This window comes from Lepidothrix coronata, unplaced genomic scaffold (genome assembly GCF_001604755.1).
Source record: "Lepidothrix coronata isolate B3197 unplaced genomic scaffold, Lepidothrix_coronata-1.0 Scaffold133, whole genome shotgun sequence".
Lineage (NCBI taxonomy): Eukaryota > Metazoa > Chordata > Aves > Passeriformes > Pipridae > Lepidothrix > Lepidothrix coronata.
The window spans coordinates 1,606,142-1,624,780 of NW_016690313.1; the positions used below are offsets into that span (position 1 = coordinate 1,606,142).

At 37.8% G+C, this 18,639-nt stretch overlaps 1 long non-coding RNA gene across 1 annotated transcript in view; it reads right to left on the reverse strand.

The window, feature by feature from the left end:
• Nucleotides 1–677: 677 nt before the first annotated feature.
• LOC108503197 overlaps nucleotides 678–18,639 on the reverse strand; it is a 111,561-nt gene continuing 93,599 nt past the window's right edge. Inside the window, exons 3-5 of the long non-coding RNA XR_001876755.1 lie at nucleotides 3,755–3,868; nucleotides 1,883–1,976; nucleotides 678–1,029 (exon numbers count right to left, since the gene is read on the reverse strand). This is a non-coding gene — a long non-coding RNA (uncharacterized LOC108503197). The remainder of the gene's footprint in view (nucleotides 1,030–1,882; nucleotides 1,977–3,754; nucleotides 3,869–18,639) is intronic.

Consider the following 18,639-nt stretch of genomic DNA (forward strand, 5'->3'; position numbering starts at 1 on the left):
TGGCATATGAGTAGCATGCACTTTGTATCTTTGGAAAAAGTGCTACTAGTGTCAAAGGGAGTGGAATTTACTCCAAAGCTGTGCTACGTTATTGGTGATACCTTGATAGGTAAAGGCTGCGGTGGATTTACATGGCTCAGCTGTCAGATGCCCACCAAGCCACCCTGTCACTCCCCTCCTCAGCAGAACAGGGAGCAGAAAATACAACAAAAGGCTCGTGGGTCAAGATGAAGACAGAGAGATCACCCAGCAGTTACCATCACACGCAAAACAGACTCGACTGGAGGAAATGAATGTGATTTATTACCAGTAAAATCAGAGTACTATAAGATCAAATCTTACAAAACCTTCCCCCTCTTCCCAGGCTTAATTTCACTCCAGACTTCTCTACCTCCTCCCCAGAAAGCGGTGCAGAGTTGTGGTCAGTTCATCCCACGTTGTCTCTTTTGCTTCTTCCTCCTCACATACTTCCCCTGCTCCAGAGTGAGGTGCCTCCCACGGGAGGCAGTTCTCCATGAACTGCTCCATTGTGAGTCCTTACCATGGGCTGTAGTTCTCCAGGAACTGCTCCATTGTGAGTCCTTACCATGGGCTGTAGTTCTCCATAAACTGCTCCAGTGTGAGTCCTTACCACGGGCTGTAGTTCTCCAGGAACTGCTCCAGTGTGAGTCCTTACCACGGGCTGTAGTTCTCCAGGAACTGCTCCAGTGTGAGTCCTTACCACGGGCTGTAGTTCTCCAGGAACTGCTCCAGTGTGAGTCCTTACCACGGGCTGTAGTTCTCCAGGAACTGCTCCAGTGTGAGTCCTTACCACGGGCTGTAGTTCTCCAGGAACTGCTCCAGTGTGGGTCCCTTGCATGGGGTGCAGTGACCTAGGAACAGGCTGCTCCAGTGTGGATCCTCCACTGAATCACAAGTGCTGCCAAAATACCTGTTCCAGTGTGGGCTCCTCTCCACAAGTCCTGGCAGGAGCCTGCTCCAGCACGAGTTCTCTGCAGGGTCCTATACTCATTTGATATCCACCTGCTCCTGCATGGGGTCAATGGGGAATATTCAGATCTTGTAACAATTCTTGTCATCCTGTACACAAAAATGCTTGTCCTGGGCTCTCCTTGCAGTAGTTACTTAATGCTCCAACACCTTTTAGACAGAAAAAGATGTGCAAAGAAACTTAAAGGCTTTCCTTCCTGTCACAGTTTAGAACATATCTGAGACAAGCAAGAAACAATAGCAATAAATGACTGAATACAAACATTGTGTTTCATGATCCTCATGCAAGGTTCAGGCCTAGCTGATAATAGATTGATCATGTTACTGTATGACCTGACCACAGAAATATGTAACTGCCAGTCTGCTAGCTTGTAGTTGTGCAGTGCTCTGCATTGCACTACTCTCAGTAGTAAACCCCACAACAAGCAAACAAACAAATAAAAAACCCCAAAACAAAACCAAAAAAAACCACCCCAACATTACATGCTTTCTGTGAAGAATGGTAATAAATTGGAAATCAGAAGAATAAGGTTGATAGTCTAGCAGCTTACAAACAGAGGGGCAAACCAACTAACCTCTAATTTCTGCTATTTCAGACCTGCTCCCTTCCTGCCACCCCCAGCTTTGGGAATACTACCTTTTCCCACCTCCCCTCAGAAGCCAAGCATCTGCTCTGCCACGCTGTGGAGCAGTGCTAGCCTGAAAGGAGAACCATCCTGACTCTAACCAGAGATGGGAAGGAGAGGAACACTTTTCCTGCTAACAGCTATTCTTAGTGTGAAGCTCTTTTATATCAGTCATTGTATCAGTTTCCCATCTTTGCTGAGCTGACATGTCCAAGTTCAGCTTCAGCACACAATACAACACATCTCAAGTGCAAGAGCTGACCTACCTCTATCCTTACTAGTTCAGTGTCCACAGATCCTCTGAGAAAGCTCTCAGACTTCCATCTGTTGAGATGCAGCACTTATTGCAGTGACTTTGCCCTGAAAAACAATTGTCATCAGGCAAGTTTAGGCTTTCAGTGGGTGGTAGCAAGACACATCAGTGGCTTTTGAAAACTGTGTGAAAAGAAAACTTGAGCAGTCCATATCACTGGGTCCCCTGCTATGAAGAAACATGAAATCCAGGTACTCACATGCAATATTCCCTGAAAACAGCTGAAATGATAACTCACAGGTTATTAATCTGTGAACTGGAGCCTTCCTTTGCTTTTAATAAAAGACTCTGGGAGAAATTAATTCTGTCTAAAACCACTGTATGTGCTGTGTGCCTAAAAGCAGGCATCAGTGGGTTCTTATAACATCAGAAGTCCCTTAGTTATGGCTATAAGCATGCTACTTGATTATTAAGCCTCTATGTCTGCTATTGTTTTTTCCTTACTATTTATTTTAAGTGAACGGATTCATTTAACTGAAAATGCCAAGTGAGTAATGTGTAACTCTATGGAGAAATACAAAAATTGATCATTCTGTTAGAGGAATTAAATACTCTTTGTGCATAAATTCTAATGTTCGAGTGCAACTAAGAAATAAACATGACTTATTGCTGATAATGATGAGTGTTTCAGAGTGTTTCTCTGAGCTTGTCAGAAAATCAGCTGTCTTCTAGGTATTAATGAGAAACAAAAAATATAAGGATGCATTTATTAACAGACCATTCATAGAGTCTGAAACTAAGTGGTTTGGAAAAGTACTACATTGTTTATAGTAATAAAGGCAAAGAAACACCAGAGGAAACATCCCTGGGGCTTAATCAATGATCAGCATATGAACATAAGTCAAAGATTGTTTAAAATTGTTCCAAATGAGGAATAACTGACGTCAAGAGCTTGCTTGACTTCTTACCTGCTTCACACCCTGGTTGCCTGCAGTGAGAAAAGTACGAACAGAACACTTACAAGCAGCCTTTTCACAAACTGGTTTAGGCTTGGGGCTTTTTATTTGCATTTCACTTAATTTATTTACAGGAGTGTCCTTCAAGGGAAGAACTGTCATACACTGGCCAATCCATACATCGTTAGCATCAACAGATAATGAAGGCAGGAACAAGTAATCGTGTGCTGTTAACACGGAATTGCACTTACACTCTGCAAGCCACAAATGACATTTGGTCAGTAACAGTGGGTTTTTTTGTGTTAGCAGTGTGATGCAGGTACAAGGCCAAATTCGTTGTGTCCCCATGGCCAAAAATGTTCTGCAGAATTCCTTCTGCCTCTCAGTCTTTCAGAAAAAGGAGATGTTGAGGAAGGGTGGGAAAGGGATTCTCAGAATATAGGAGCAAAGATGCATCATGCATTCATATGGGTGCTGTGTAGTTGCTGTTAACCTGACAAAAAGCTGCCTGGTGACTGCTCTAAATCCCATATTCCTGAGAATTGATGAGACAGTATTAATTTCTGAATGTGGTGTTGTAGTCTCATCTTCTATGGACACATTAATTTTGACTCTAGGTCAGGAAACAGTTCAAATCATGAAATTTCCTGGCTATTACTAATCATGTGGCTAAGGTTCCCTGACATTCAAAAGTGTCTCTTCACTGTTTTCCAGAGATCCTAAAAGCAAGTCTGAAGTTCATCTTCTAGAAAGTTTATGCACACTAGGGAAACGACTTGTCTTGAGGGAAAAATAAAAGTGACATTTCTATGGCTGTTTAAAAGTATTGTTTATGCAAGACTTACGTAGTTTTCCATTGAATCTATTAAATGGAAATGGAATGCATTTAGAAAAACTAATCTGAGAAAGGGAAGAGTGGATTGTATCACCTGTGAAAAGAGAGGAAGTGTTATTGGTTTTGTGCCAGCAGCTGGTCTATTTTCATGACGGATTTTTCCTGTTAGCAGTATGGAAGCCAAGGGCAGAGCAGTGAGCCCACAGCACTGCAGAGACAAAAAAAAAAAAAAATGAACTGCAAAGGCAAAACAAATATATCCTCATACTACAAAGACAGATATTCTCCTTACTGTCTGTTGTTCAGTGATTAAAAAGCCTCCCACCTCCGCCAGAAGCTTGTTGCCTGTGACCTTGGAAGTTACCTACCTGTGCTGTCCTTCAGTTTTCCACTTTTCAACTATTTCAATTTTCAGCCCACATATTCCTATCTGCTTCAGATAAAGCATTATTCCAATGGACAAGAGCCTTGTTCACTATACAGACATAATACATCCCCTGAAGTCTGCCCAGGCTTTGACAGGAACATGCAAGGCAGAGTCATCTGAAAAATAGATTGTGATCGTGTTTGGTTGTTCGGTCTTTTGCTCCCCTTAATGCAGTCACCTGTTACTTCAGTTGGATTCAAAATTGTTTCAGAAATGTTAAACATAAATAGATAGGCCTGCCTGGACTATTTTCTTCTAAAGATATTGAACATATGGAAGAATAATTTGCTTCAAACCCAGGTTCTGCACAGTTTGAGTAACCTTTCCCTGTTTCTGTGTCACTGATTTGAAATAGAGCACTCTTGGGAATAATGGGCCATCATTTGGGCCTGCGAGGGCATTGAATGAGTAAACACCTGAAAAAAAAATGCACACAGGGTTTGCAGTTTACTTAATTTTGCTTTCATTATGTCAGCCTTTATTGTTGTGTCTTGCAAGAACCACAGTTGAGAGCAGACTAAATACAGCCCAAATACTGCCAGCTAGAAACTTCCAGCAAGTTATCAAATGAAAGTGCTGTCTTCCAGTGTTTCAACTGTAGATGTTCTGGTAGGTCTACCACTCACAGCCTTCTTTTTTTCTTGGAATGGAGTTGAGTCTCTTAGTTTCCAAAACGAGTTTTCCATCTGTCCCTCTGGTCTTCATTCTTTCCCTCATAGTAACTCTACTAGAGATAGTGTCTAACTTCCCTAGCATATGATCTGGGATCATAACAGGCCTGGCAAGATTTTTAATATATTTTTAATGGTTTGGGACTTTTGAGGAGTTGAGTTGAGTTTGGGTGCTTTGCTTAGTTTTTTTTTGCATATCATTGGTAGAATATATCAGTTTAATAGGTTAAATTGCAGTGGGCATTCCCAATTAGACATACCTGACCTTCAATAAATTTGACTGTATCCTATTTTGTGCACAGGACTTAAAAAACCCAAGCATGTTCAAGTGAAATAGAAATGTCTTCTTTATTTTACAGTGTGATAATCAAAAGTTCACAGTGATCAGTAACCCCCTGGAGGTAGTGACATTAACAGTGTTTGCTCCCTCTAAACACTGAGGCTTCTGTGCCTTTCAGTCACTATGGTTTGTCTTAAAATTTAATCGAAAACACTCTACAGAGAGGGGGGATGAACTGAGTTCTGTGAATGTTCTTACTTCATGAAACAAACCAGAATTCTTTTTTTCATTTGTACTGTATGAATGGGGATATGGGAATGACTCTCTTGGGTTTTTTTCCATCAGAAGGGCATGTGGTTGTAAAATGGCCCTGAAACTTTATTTATAGAGAAATGTTGGTATCTGGAGCCTGTCTGTGAGGAAGCATGGTGGAGAAAGCTGGTGACAATGAGTCCTCACACTTCTCGGCAGAGATTAGACAGGATCACAACCATCCTGACATCTGCACCTCTTGCCTTCACTAGGCAAGCAGAGCTGAGTGGTCTAAGAAGGCATTTGATTGCTTATGTGTCCATTGCAATAGGAGAATGTTTTCAACGTTTCATTCTTCACACCTACCTAATAAAATCACAAGATCCATATTTTTGTGATAATATAAACATTTACCTAAACTTTTGTCTTTCATCCAAAGCACAGTGGGTAAAAGGGAGCATGTAACAGCTGGAGAGGCCTGTATGTATGGGATGATGGTATCAGAACATAGCCTATAATTGTAGATAAATACAGATAAATCATAAAGTACCGTTAGCATTAGGACTCTAAAAGTGTCACTGAAGGGCTGTGATACTGTGTCTGTGAATCTGTGCATAGGCTGTTCTAATCATTGGTCAAAATTTGGAGCAAATAACTGAAATCATGACATTTGCTAGCTGAGTTGCCCACGTGTTGCTTACTTGCCAATAGTGAAAAGTGCAAGCCTAGCTGTTATTGACCAATATATTTCTCTTGTTGGTTTAATGGTAATACTACAAACTTCTCTGTTTGGGGGTGAGGTTCTGAATTCTCTGCCTGAACCTCAAGGGCAACCTGGAATCATAAAAATAGAATTTTTCTGCAGGTCTTGGACAAACTATCATTTTCTTTGCCTACATATAGGTTAACTGGTTCTTGAAAATTTGTTCTAATTGCTAACATAGGCTTCTTCCTAAAAAAATGCTTTTGAATGTAAGTTTAACATAAAAACTATTCCAAAATAATCCCTACATCATATGACATTTATCCCTATTGAACTTCTGTTTGATATGGTAATTACTACAGCAATAGATTAAATATTAGAGAATCGCCAAATCACAGAATATCTGGGGTTGGAAGGGACCTCTGGAGATCATCTAAGTCTGATCCCATTCTCTTGACACCTGCCCTTAAAATATTTGAATGCACAATAACATTTGTGATACTAAGAACAATACCTGATATTTAAATATTAATTTTTATAGTGTATCTTCATTTTTCCATCTTACAAGTGGGAGATAAGGTTAAGAAAAATGCAAGGAAGAGTGCAGAATACATTTCCAAAAGTAGACTTTCATAGGGTGTTTTTTTCAGTCTGGTATGAATTGTAAGACTCTCAGAAATCTTAATTAATGTTAATTTCTCTTATTTCTAAATTAAGCCATATGGGTTTGCTTATGATTTTAGAACAATCTAGTGTCAGAGGTGAGAACTGACCTCTTTCTTATTCCCTCAGTTTCAGGTCTGTTTTTCCTTTAAGTCTTCATTTAAATGATTTTTGTTATGCACTTTTAGAAAGAGAAATAGCATATAAGCAGAATCTTCAGAGTGCTTGGAGAAGAGAGGGCTCATAGTGGTCATGGCTCCTGGAAGAGCTTCTATGGTGAGCGTATTTTTTTCCTGTTTCATCCTTTACACAGTACCCATCCACAACATCACTGCAAATACTCCAGCCTGTGTGCTAAATGAATTATTGAAGGTGAAATCTGGCCCCCCTGATATCAAACAGAATTCCCTCTGACTTTGGTGGACCAACAGGTATCAATCACCCCACGACTTGTAAACATGTAGATGCAGTACCAGTACAGAAGAGAGAGTGAACCTGTGTGTAGAGGTTTGTTTGCTTAGTAAAATATGCCTGAAACCAGGTATCTGTTTTCAACTTTTTAGCTTTCTTCTAACACATCAAAATCAAACTGTGAATCTTGTGATCTCTGTACTACTAAAAGTCTTTAAAAATTCCAAAATAAAAAGAAGCAGCTCTGTAGACGTAGTTTATGATTTAACCAAATAGTACAGTGAGACAGTGAAAATTATTAGCAGTCTGTCTCACACTGTATCTTGCTTGGGTTAGGGAAGTTAACAGCAAAGATGGTGTAATCTTACAAGCTGACTAGGGAAAATTACAGAATCCCTTCTGAACAAACAGCATTAGAAATGCTTTTTTGTTTCCCTATATACTTTTTGGTCCCTAGTAAAAAGATTTAAGTTAATCAAAACCTTGTAGATTAAATAATTAAACCTGCAGATAACCACAATTTTTTATTGTTAATTAGTCATAGAGAGGTGCCATTTTCATAGGATGCAGAGTCCCTAAATTTAGCTGTGGAATATTACATTGATCACACACAAAAAAACATCATTGATCCTCTGGGGAAGGGTTGGACGTCAGTGTGTGCGTTTTGGCTCAGACCACCTTTCACCTATTAAAGGGGGTTCCAGTAGATTTTTATCCCTGCTGCACATAGCAACAAAATGTGATTTGCCATCCTTAACCCTTTGAACATTCTCAGCATCCTAGCAGGATGATTCACACTTACTCAGTTACTTTGCTTTCATGCCCTGTATTGTATCTGAAATCTTTATATCCAAAGTGCTGTGTTTCTGTCCTCTGCAGCTCTGTCAATTTTTTAATGTATGTTATGCATGTTTAAATATTTAATATACACTGAAGCCATTACAGCATGGCTGTAAAAAATCTGTAATATTGCACCTTTCTACTATTACAATTGCTCCTTTCTTCAAATGACTGGTAACATTTATAAATAAAACTCTAAAATTAAACCCTGACATAGTGCAAAATGCTGCATTTTGCTTCACCTGTTTAAGTTTACCAGAGACGGTGAATCAAATTAAAACACTGTGCAGAATATTTTTATTGCTGTGTAGATCTTTGTTATTATGCAGTATGATAATTCTCAGATTCTTTTTCCAGCAATCACTAATTAAGTGTAACAGGCATGCATCCAGACACTCCTGAATTTTAATCTTCATGTTTCTTAATGAGTTGATCAAATATTACACAGAATGTAGAAAAAATATGGGACTCATTTGAAATACAAATATACAATTTGTATAATTGTCCAGCTAATAAATGATGTCCAAATATTATGATTTTTCCTGCAAACACTTAGGGATGTGTCCATGAAAGTGGTGGAAATAATCTGTATGTGTACATGTAATTATATATTCTATACACATAATTTTCCATGAGGATTTTCATAAGCATGCATGACACTGCATTTGCAGAGAATACTTTTGAATCCAGGCACAGGTTCTGCTTAAAAACAACAGAATCTATTCATATTAAAAAAAATGGTATATAATTAAATTTGACAGAAGGAAAATTTATACAAAACAATATCCAATCCCCCTAACTGTCACCTGACTGTAGCACCAGCCTTTCCTAGGTTCGGGAAAGATGGAAGAGCTTCTTTCTTCCCCATCCTCTCTTTTTGCTGATGGGAAACTCCTGGCAGCTGAAGTGCCTGATATTTGACCTGCTTTAAAAGGTATTGCATGATTTTGCAGAGTCAAGGAGCTTCCAGTAGTTCAGATAAGCTTTCAGCAAAGATCTAAACATCCTGCTGCTTAGCTAAAGTGACGTTTTGGTGTTCAATACCACTTAATTTTGCTTCATTCTTCTTCATCTTAAAAAGCATCTACACAAACTCAATATTATTTATTGAAAGAAAAATGAAAGTAAAAAATTGTCAGTTGTGAGAAGCATTTATTTTTTTCACATATCACAGTACTGTGCTTCTGAATGATGAGGGACAGCCGGAGCTCTGGCTCTGCTTTATTCTGTACAATTTGATTTAGTTTAGGTTTGGTTGATATTTTTATTTTCCAAACCCTTGGGCTCATGGAGGCTGGGAAGACCACAGAGACAGATTGCTCAGGCACTGAAGAGAGAGAATGTCTTGTGCTATTTAGCATCAACTTCTCTGCCTGGATTTTGCAAGAGGGACAAAAAGAACGAGCATATGCAGGAAATGCCAGTCACGGCGCTCCACATACAGTTGGCAGGCAGTGGAGCTACTTCTGCATTAGCAGGTGGATAGATAGGAATGGGTCTGCAGAGAGAAGTAGCTGGTGCTGAGGGCCTGATAACCTGTTACATTGTAGTGGAATGGCTTTTCTTCAGACCAGCTCTAGTCTAGTCCCATGGGCTGCTGCCTGCCCCTCTGCAGCTGAGTGTGGCAGGTGAGCTCCTGCATTGCCTCCTCCAGGTAGAGTCCAGTTTGTGGTCAGTGAGACCTCCCACAGTGAGAACCAAGGCACAGTGAAAGGGAATGGTCAGGGACTCACCTCAGAAGGGTTTTTCTAACCTTTGCTGAAACATCAATAGCCTTTCACTCTCCCTTTCTGTGTATTGGACACAAGGAGCTTTTAGGAAAAGAATGTTTAAAACTAGATTGATCTTTGGCTCTTACTTGTAGCTATGAAAGTAAAAGAGGGCAGGAGAATCTCCATGCAGAGATCTCTCTCTTTACTTCTTAAGAATTCTCCTCCAAATAAGAGTCATTTTGATATTTAGCTACTTACTGTAATATACTTTACAGTGGTGGCTACATATACATTCTCAAACTTTGAGATTAAGATTTATTTTTTTAGATATTTGTGGACCATCTCCTGAATCAATTCAACTTTTCAGATGCTGCTAAATAGATATGTTCTTTTCAGTGACAATTTAGTTTAACAGATTAATTAAAAATAATAACATAAATTTAAGTGAGACCAGCAGTTCCTCTTGCAATTGGACTATCCCAAGAACAAAAATGTCCAGCAAAGAACGTTCATGGAGAAGAGGCAGAGTGTGAGATATTAAGAGGTGGGTCAGGCAAAACCAAAAATATCTCATTTTCACCACTGCCTCTTCTGTAGCGATGAAATGGGTATCTTGGGAGACTGACAAATCTTCCCCTCCTGCTCTTCTTTTCCACTGGAGTCTCCTGATGCATGCCAGTTCTTGAATATTTCCATAGGCTTTCCAGTGTTCTTCACTGTTCTTTTATCCTCTAAACAAGATAAAGGATGTAAGAGCTTTTAGAAATTACAAGTGCAGTAGCTAAAATTTGTAATCACTATGTAGTGTCTCACCCTCCTGCTTTTTTCTTCTCTCCCTGTGAATATTATATGCTCCTTTACACAATTGCACAGTTTCATAGTAAAAGTCTTAAATGACAGCCAACCTGTCATTGTCTCATGAAAATATTATCCTGGGAATTTGGACCTGTGAATTCAAACTCCCTTATATTACAGAAGGGGCTAAGCTGGTCAGTAAGAAAAACATGATTCATGTTTTAGATGCAAAGCTCTTCCTGCAATTATCAGTAGTATTTTCATGTGAACTAGAAAGCAGCTGTTAGAAGTAAAATTTAGTGAAAAGCAGAAAGGCAGACTAAACATTCACTCCATGGAGTTGTTTTTATCTGGGTATACATCCATTATATGTGGCTGCAAAGGCTAAACTGTCCTTTTTAAAGCACTCCATCTGCAGTGTGTCAAAAATAGTGCTGTCCTGTACATGCTTAAGTTTTTGGCAGCAAAGTGACACCTTAATTTCTTTTACAGTAAATATATAGATATGTTACACAGTGACATGTAGAGCAGATGTTTCTAAAAATGCAAAGAAATTCCAGTCTGTTCATGTTGATGTAGCAGCTTTAGCCTTTCAAAAAAGAGCTGGTTAGGCAATGCAATCATGGTGCAAGCATGAATATTTGAAGAGCCTGCACACAGAGTCAACACCTTGTGTCAATGCGTACGGCCATGACGTCTACGAATAAAAGGAAAGCCTATTTCAAGTTCCCCTATAGAAACAATAAAGCATTCCTTTTAAAAGTTTTCAAAGTGAGGGACAATTCTTGTATTCAGAGTTCCAGCATAACAGGCTTGACTCATCGATAGATGACACATCAAGCACAGGGAATTTGAAAAAGCACTGCTTAACCTCACTAAAAAAAAAAAATCATGGTTTTGAGAACAGGAAATAAGGAAAATTGCTTTCTGATCCTTGACTCCACTATGCTCAAAAAGGGTAATGAATGTTCTGATAAAACACACTTCATTGGACAAATAAATCTGGTTCAAACTGACAATGTTATATAAAGGGATGTCTAAGACTGTTTAAAAATCATCTTGAAGCAGAAAAAAACAGAAGTCCAGTATAAAACAAGAAATTAAGTTTACCTGTGCATTATTTTTTTTTGTTTTTTTCTCTTGTAAAACCTTTTTTTTAACCTCCTTGTCTTAACAGACCAACCCAACAGTATAAAAGTCTAGGAAATGAGGAAGGGTATCAAAATCAAGCCCCTAAACTGCAAAGTTGCCAAACAGACTTTAAAAAACCAACCACAGACACGTTCCCTCAAGGCCCAAATACCACACTTGGCCACTCACACGTGGACAGCCCCAGGGATGAGAACTCCTTTTGTCTCTCACACCAAATAGAGCAACATGCTATCCTGCATCTCGTTTACAGCTTCAAATTAATTATAAAATCGCAGCTGTACCAGATCATTATTACAGGCTTGATTCAGTCGCTTGAAAATAAGCATCACTTGCCATTTGAGATGCAATGGAGTATCTGAGACAGCTGCACAGGGTTTGGAGATTATGTTCTATGGAAACACATAGCCTTCTGGATTAAGCAGCTGGAGGCCAGCGTGAATATCAGAGGCCTTGTCAAAAAACACTAGATACCTGTTAAATACGTTGAACTTTATGTTTTCTGTGTTTTAATGCACCTCAAACACCTTCAAAACCAAGGGGACAGTAAGCTTCAGGATTACTTCTTTGAGCCCTTAAACCCCTAAATCGTGTCAGTCTGCATAGTACGAATTGTGCATATCAGCTTTTCCTAAGGCTGCACACATTTATTGAAGGTAATAGAAGTTATTACAGTTGGATAATTTATCTGTTGTTAATGATTAATATGATAAAACTAGCTTTTTCTTGTTTTAAGAGCGATGTATAAATAGAACCAATGCAAGAAGAAGAAAAATCTGTATTTTGCAAAACATGACATCCAGATGTAGTTTTCCATTCCCCTCCTGAAAAAGGACTAATTACACAAAGTGATGAAAGATATAAATATTGATGAAAAATTTAGGTCTTGAAAAACGTATTTACTTGGGTGGGTAGTGTGCACATTTGCATATTAAAATATAAAATAAAGTATGTGTACAGAAATTCTGCATTGGAATATCTAGAAAGCCACTCACAGAAATGAAAGTAAGGCAAGCCATTCTGGGAAGCAAGTCTGTCATAGCTAAAAAAAAAAAAATATCCATGGCCTATAAGCTTCTTGTGAAGAAAAATGTGTATTTGTTCCAGATAAGAAAAAAAAGTTTTAGTAACCAGGTACTGGTTGTTTTAAGAATCGCATGAGTGTCAACTCTTAATTTTTTAGCAAATGATCTGAATGCAGCACACAATACCATCCATTTGGGAGATCTCCTCCACTCAGTGCAGTCTGACAGCACGAAAAAAGGCTTGGAAGTGTTTGCATTTTCTTCACACTTGCTGAGCAAACTGACAAAACATTAAGCATCACAAGTGTTAACACTATTTGTTTACGATGAAATGGTAGGTTTTGCTGCAAGAGCAGAAAACAGCAGTAGTGAAGTATCACATGGTGCAGCTAAAGAAACTCTTGGGAGACTTACAAAAAAGCTAACAAGACTGGAATCATCAGAGGAAAGATTTGTCAGCCAGCTGCTTGCTTCTAAATTTGTGATGTACATTTAATATCTCAACTTCGCTTCTGTAAAGACTTGTGCGTGTCTGCTCAAATGTGCTCTAATGTTGTGCAAAACATCATTGTACATAAGCAAAAGATTTCATGTAAAAATCGAGACCATTGCTTCCAATTGTCTGAGTGATATTTGTACTGCCTTGATTCAGATGAATGGTAAAAAAAATAGAAAAACAGGAAAGCCTGCTTTCTGTAGAAGTAAGAAAAAATAAAATTCTTATACTCTTAGTAATTTGTATCAGAAAAGGTGGTTTTAAAATAAATTACTGGTTTTTTATATGCTAACCTACTTTCCCTAATATGTTAGTCACCATCCACAAAACCAAACTTTCTATCTCGTTAGTATATTTATTTCTCAGTAATTCTCAACCATTTAATTGTCTCCCGTGTTGTGAAGAACAGGATGTAATCTGGTATGAAGACAGCTGAGAGTTGTTTAATATCCATGGTCAAACAGGGAATTTATCTGGAGAAATGTTTTCTTGGAATCCTTTCCCTCAAAACCTGAAGCCTCTCAAGATCTTGGCATTATACATGGATGTAATATAAAGATAAACTTGTTTGGGACTCACAAGGTTTTCATAGAATAGTTAAAATTACGCAGATGTACAGTTGAAAATTCTCTCTTGTTTAATTGTGTGCCTGGAGATGGATTTTTGGGTACTGACATTTGAAAATGTTGGCCTTTGCCTAGAAATTATTCCGTGATAAATCTGTTCAACTAACAAAATTTTATATCCAAATATCTGTCATAATTAACAGAACCAGCACTGATGCCCTGTCTTATATTCAAGCGTTTTCTTATATTTTGTGAGTTTCTTTGTGTTTGGATTTTCTTTACCAGTAATCAAGGTGGGTAGAACTGTACAAGAGGTTTTTTCCTGGTGCTCTTGACCAAATAAATAAGCAGAAGTTTTTAGAGTTTCAAGCAATTCTGCAGATGCAAGAAATTTCTTGCATAAGGAAAACTAAATATGCTAGGCTAGAACTTACAACTTTTTCCACTTAATAAATTTAGTAGTGATGAAAAATGTGACCTATATTGGAACTGAAAAACAATAAATATGTAAAAGATGTCCTGAAGCCGTTTCAATTTTTCAACTGAAAATTCTAAATTTTTGATGTATTTTTACTTATTTTCATTTCAAATTTTTCTTCACTTCCCATTTGTTTCTTTTCTTTCAGTGAGAGGATTGTAAAGCTGGAAAAGCAGTATGAGAGGTGGGAATGGAAACAATGGAACAATGGTTCGGTTAATCTTTCCATTAGTTCTATTAAATTAGCTGCTAATGAAACCGCTTGCAAGAATCTGCAATTTAAAAGCATATTTTTTGTACTTTCATCGGAAGTACAACCACATTGTCAGTGTTGGAAAACAGTATTCTACTTATATTTTCATATAATTGAGCATGTGGGAAGACACGTATGCCCTGGGAGAGCAAGAGACAACAGGTATAAATTTAAACATGAGATGTTCAAATTTTGACTCAAGGAAAGCTTTTTCGACCCTAGGTCATTGGAATAGTGGAACCAATTGCTCAAAAGGATTGTATATTCTCCAAGATTTTTCAAGGCATGACTGGTTGAAGTCTGGAGCAACTGTGTCTAATCATTTGGCTGGCCCTGTTCTGAGCAGAAGTTTGGGCTAGACGAGCTGCCAACATCTCTTCCAATCAGGGTTATTCCATGTCTTTAAGATCTGAATATCCACAATCCTTTTAAGGCTCTTTTTTTTTTTTTTCTCTCAAATTACCAAGTAATACGGAGCTTAAAGTGTATATGTCCAAGAATTGAAAACTGAAGGGAAAAGACTGCTACCAATGAAACTAGAATTTTATGCAGGTCTAAGAACACAGCCTGTGATGTGTTTTGGTAATGGACTCAATCCCTGAACCTGTGCTCTGGGAGCATGGTGATCCATGTGCGTGGTGTGTTGCCACCTGCCTAAATCATACAGGGACAGTAAATATTTAGAAAGGAAAATTTAGCTAAAAGATGGTCACCTTTCCTTCCACCTGCTGTAAATAAAAGAAAAGAAAAAGTCCTGCTTTCTGTCAGAGATGAGAGAACTGGTTAGCTGCATTAAGCTAAAACTAATCCTTATGATTAATCCTCAAGTCTCTACCTCCGAATTTCTTGTTACTTGGACACCTATAAGGCCCTTGTCTCTTTGATCTCATTCTTTATTTTCTCTGTAGACCAAGCTGTCCATGGACTGGCACTATATGCAGGTAAAAACACAATTACACGGATGTAAATAGTTTACACTGAAGTGACAAGTTTGATTTGAGCCTTCATGAATATTTAATAGAGGTAAAATGTGCCAGATTAATGCAACTCAGGCCTCAGAGTCAAAAAAATTATTTTTTAACTCTCCACGGAAAAAGTATAGATTGATTTTTGTCCAAACTGACTTCTGACAAAATACAGAGATGTTTTCAAGAAATCCAAGAAGAAACTTCCAGAAGCAAAATATATTAAGATGATATATCACTGAAAACAATTTTGTTTTCACAGATAAAGTCATAATTTTGGCTGTCAGAACTATGAAATGTCTCTGTGACTGTCTATGCACAAAAGTGAATAAAGAAAGTTAAGTCTTTACACTTCTGACAAATCCTTATATTTGCGCTGTTCTGTAAATAAAACTCCTGCAGAAAATATATTCAAGACAGTAGTTGATTTTATGCCAACATTTTTAATCTATTTCTTCTGTGAACTTTTGCAGAGTTGTTGCAGTTATTTTCTTTTAAATGAAAAGGGGATCCCATATTTAATTTCCTTCTGTCTACAGATCAATAATTTGATATTCCTTTTGATGTTGGGTAGAGTGGAATTTTTTTATACCTCCCACATTTAATTTGAAGTCACTTTCATTGTAATGAAAGAAAATTTAAAAGCATAAAATAGTGCATTTCGAACATAAACGTATAAAAAAAATTACTGAATGGTTAACCACCTGTTCTGGTCAAGTACAGAAGTACTCAAATTAGAAGTGAAGTTGAACACATTAAATTTTTTTCATATTGCAAAGTTCAGTTCTGTATCCCAAAACCAAAGTAAGCCACCTACGCTTGTATCTGTTTGTATTGCACTACACAACTTTAAAAATAGAGAAAATTTAATTATGTAGGTATTTGTTATGGAAATATAGATTTGATTCTTATCTTTTGGGGCTCTGTATCCTCTGGGAAATATCCTTTCTATTTGGTGATAGATGGGAGAATTATATTAATAGAAATAAGATTTAGCCAAGTTATTAAAATTCTCTGAATCTAAACTAAAGCCTAGAAATAATGCAGCAAGGCCTCTTTCCACTTTAAGTCCATAGCAATTTCCCGGATTTTGAGGAAATATTTACCTGGGAAAGTGGGGAGAGGCTGAGGTTTAAATATTCTGTTTGTTCTTTATTTGTGTTTTGAATGTTTCAATTCTAAAAGGAACTGATTGTTTTGTTTTGGTTTTTTTCTCTCCTTCAAGTTACATCTATCTTTAAAGTCCTATTATATTTATGAGTGAGTATTACAGACGTCTTACTGAAGTCTGTAGTAACTTCAGTTAATTTAGTAATTCCACTGTAAAGACACAAACTGGACTTTACAGGTGGGAGGCAGTTTCCCCCTAAATACCTCTCAGTATCACCAAAAAAAAAAACCACTGAAGAAATCGAGTTCACATCATCAGAGCTGCAGAACGACACACATTTTTCCTCTTACTCAGTGCTCCTCACGGCACTGACTGCTCTTTGCATTGAGAATGTTTCTCAGCCCCATGTATGAAAAAGGCTGTTGTTCTTCTCGGGGTCTGATTCACAAGCTTTTACAGGCAAGTGATCACTGGTGTTGGGTAAGCAGGGATTTATTCTCTGCAATTAGCAATCTACGTGAAGTGCATTGGCTTTACCTCAGCTTCGGGTTTTTTTCCCCCAATAGATTTCATTATGGCCAGAAGATTTGTCCTTGTTGATCAGGCAATAAGGCTGAATGGAACCGAAGAGGAAACATTGAGAAAGCACAACCAAAATAATTAATTGATTTATGCATAGAGCATCTGAAGGATTTCTTCCTCAGTCTTCTGTTTCTATCATATATTACAAGATTCTGATTTGGCTGCTTCTTGATGCATTTTATTTAGGTAGGTTTGGATGTGCTTCACATGGTTTGCTTACTTCCCCATCATCTTAATGTTTTCAAAATAAATTTTAGATGAGCCTGTAGATAATAAATTGCTTGAAGTCATCCTGTGCAGATGGCGGTACAGCATGCCCCATGTAAGAAATCTTTGATATTGAGATCTCATATTTGACATTTCCAGAGATAGAAGTAATCTCCATCCTGTCCTTGGACATAGAGGAGTCTAAAAGAAATTGAACTCAGATTCCATAACTCAGAGAACTGATTCCTGGGGAACTTCCCTGTTCTGTTCTTTTCTGATGGGAGGTGAAAATATAGCTAAAATGAATCAGACATAAAAGGAAGCTTCACTGTCTATTTATCCTTTCCTTTTTCACCTCCTGAGTGAAAATGATGAAAATCTATGACCTCTTGTCGCTCTGAACATGTAGAAGCTTATTCTTTCCTGAATCACATCTGTCACGGCCTGACTTTTGTTTATTTTAGTCCAAGCTTTCATGACATATCTGTGTAATGAAATATCATTTGTGGTGGACACCAGTTTCTCACCTAAACAAAGGTATCCTGCATGAGATGGTCAAAGGGAAGGAAGTGTGGAGCCAAGGTCAGAACTGGAACACAGTATTGTGAAAGATCTGAACCATCCAATTCAAATCCTTATTGTAGATGCTTGCATCATCTGCCTCCATTAGGTTAATGAAACCCCATCTCATAGTAAATATTTTTGCTCCCACTGAGGATCTTTTCTAGACCTTCAGCTCTTCTTTTTAACTTATTTATGGACAGCTTGGGCATACTTGTCCTGTTGACACATTGACCTTTCACAAAGCCTATTTTGTGTCTGGTTTCTGCTCTCTGACGTGTTACTAGGGAACAAATTTATCTCCTTCATTTGCTTCTTGCTCTTCTCAAAGTTTTTATTCTGTTCGGAAAACTAAGCCATTTTGGTCTTATTTTTCTCTTAATTATTCTATCAATTCTTCCGTTTCTTTGCTCTGTTGAAGCTGTTCTTAGTAATGATGGATAAATGCCTGGAGTATTCCAGGTAAGACTTACCTTCTGAGAATCTCATGTTTAAAATTCAGCCAGTGCCACTATGAATGTGCCAGATTTCCTTCTTTTTTTCGGAGAGACTAAACCAAACATCATGGATATTTAGCAAATAAAAGGTCTACTTTTGCAAACACTGATGCTTAAGGTGGCATACATAATTATATCCTCTGCTGTCAGTCAACATTATTTCTACTCACTAAAAAAAATCATATTTTATGTCTCTGCTTGAGGGGGAATGTCTTGACCCTGGTACTTGGCCATCTTCAGCAACTTGTATACAACCAGATATTATATCTGTATATAAATAGGTGTTAATTCTTTTAAATCCAAAACTATGGGTCTGATTCTCCCTAGAAACCAAG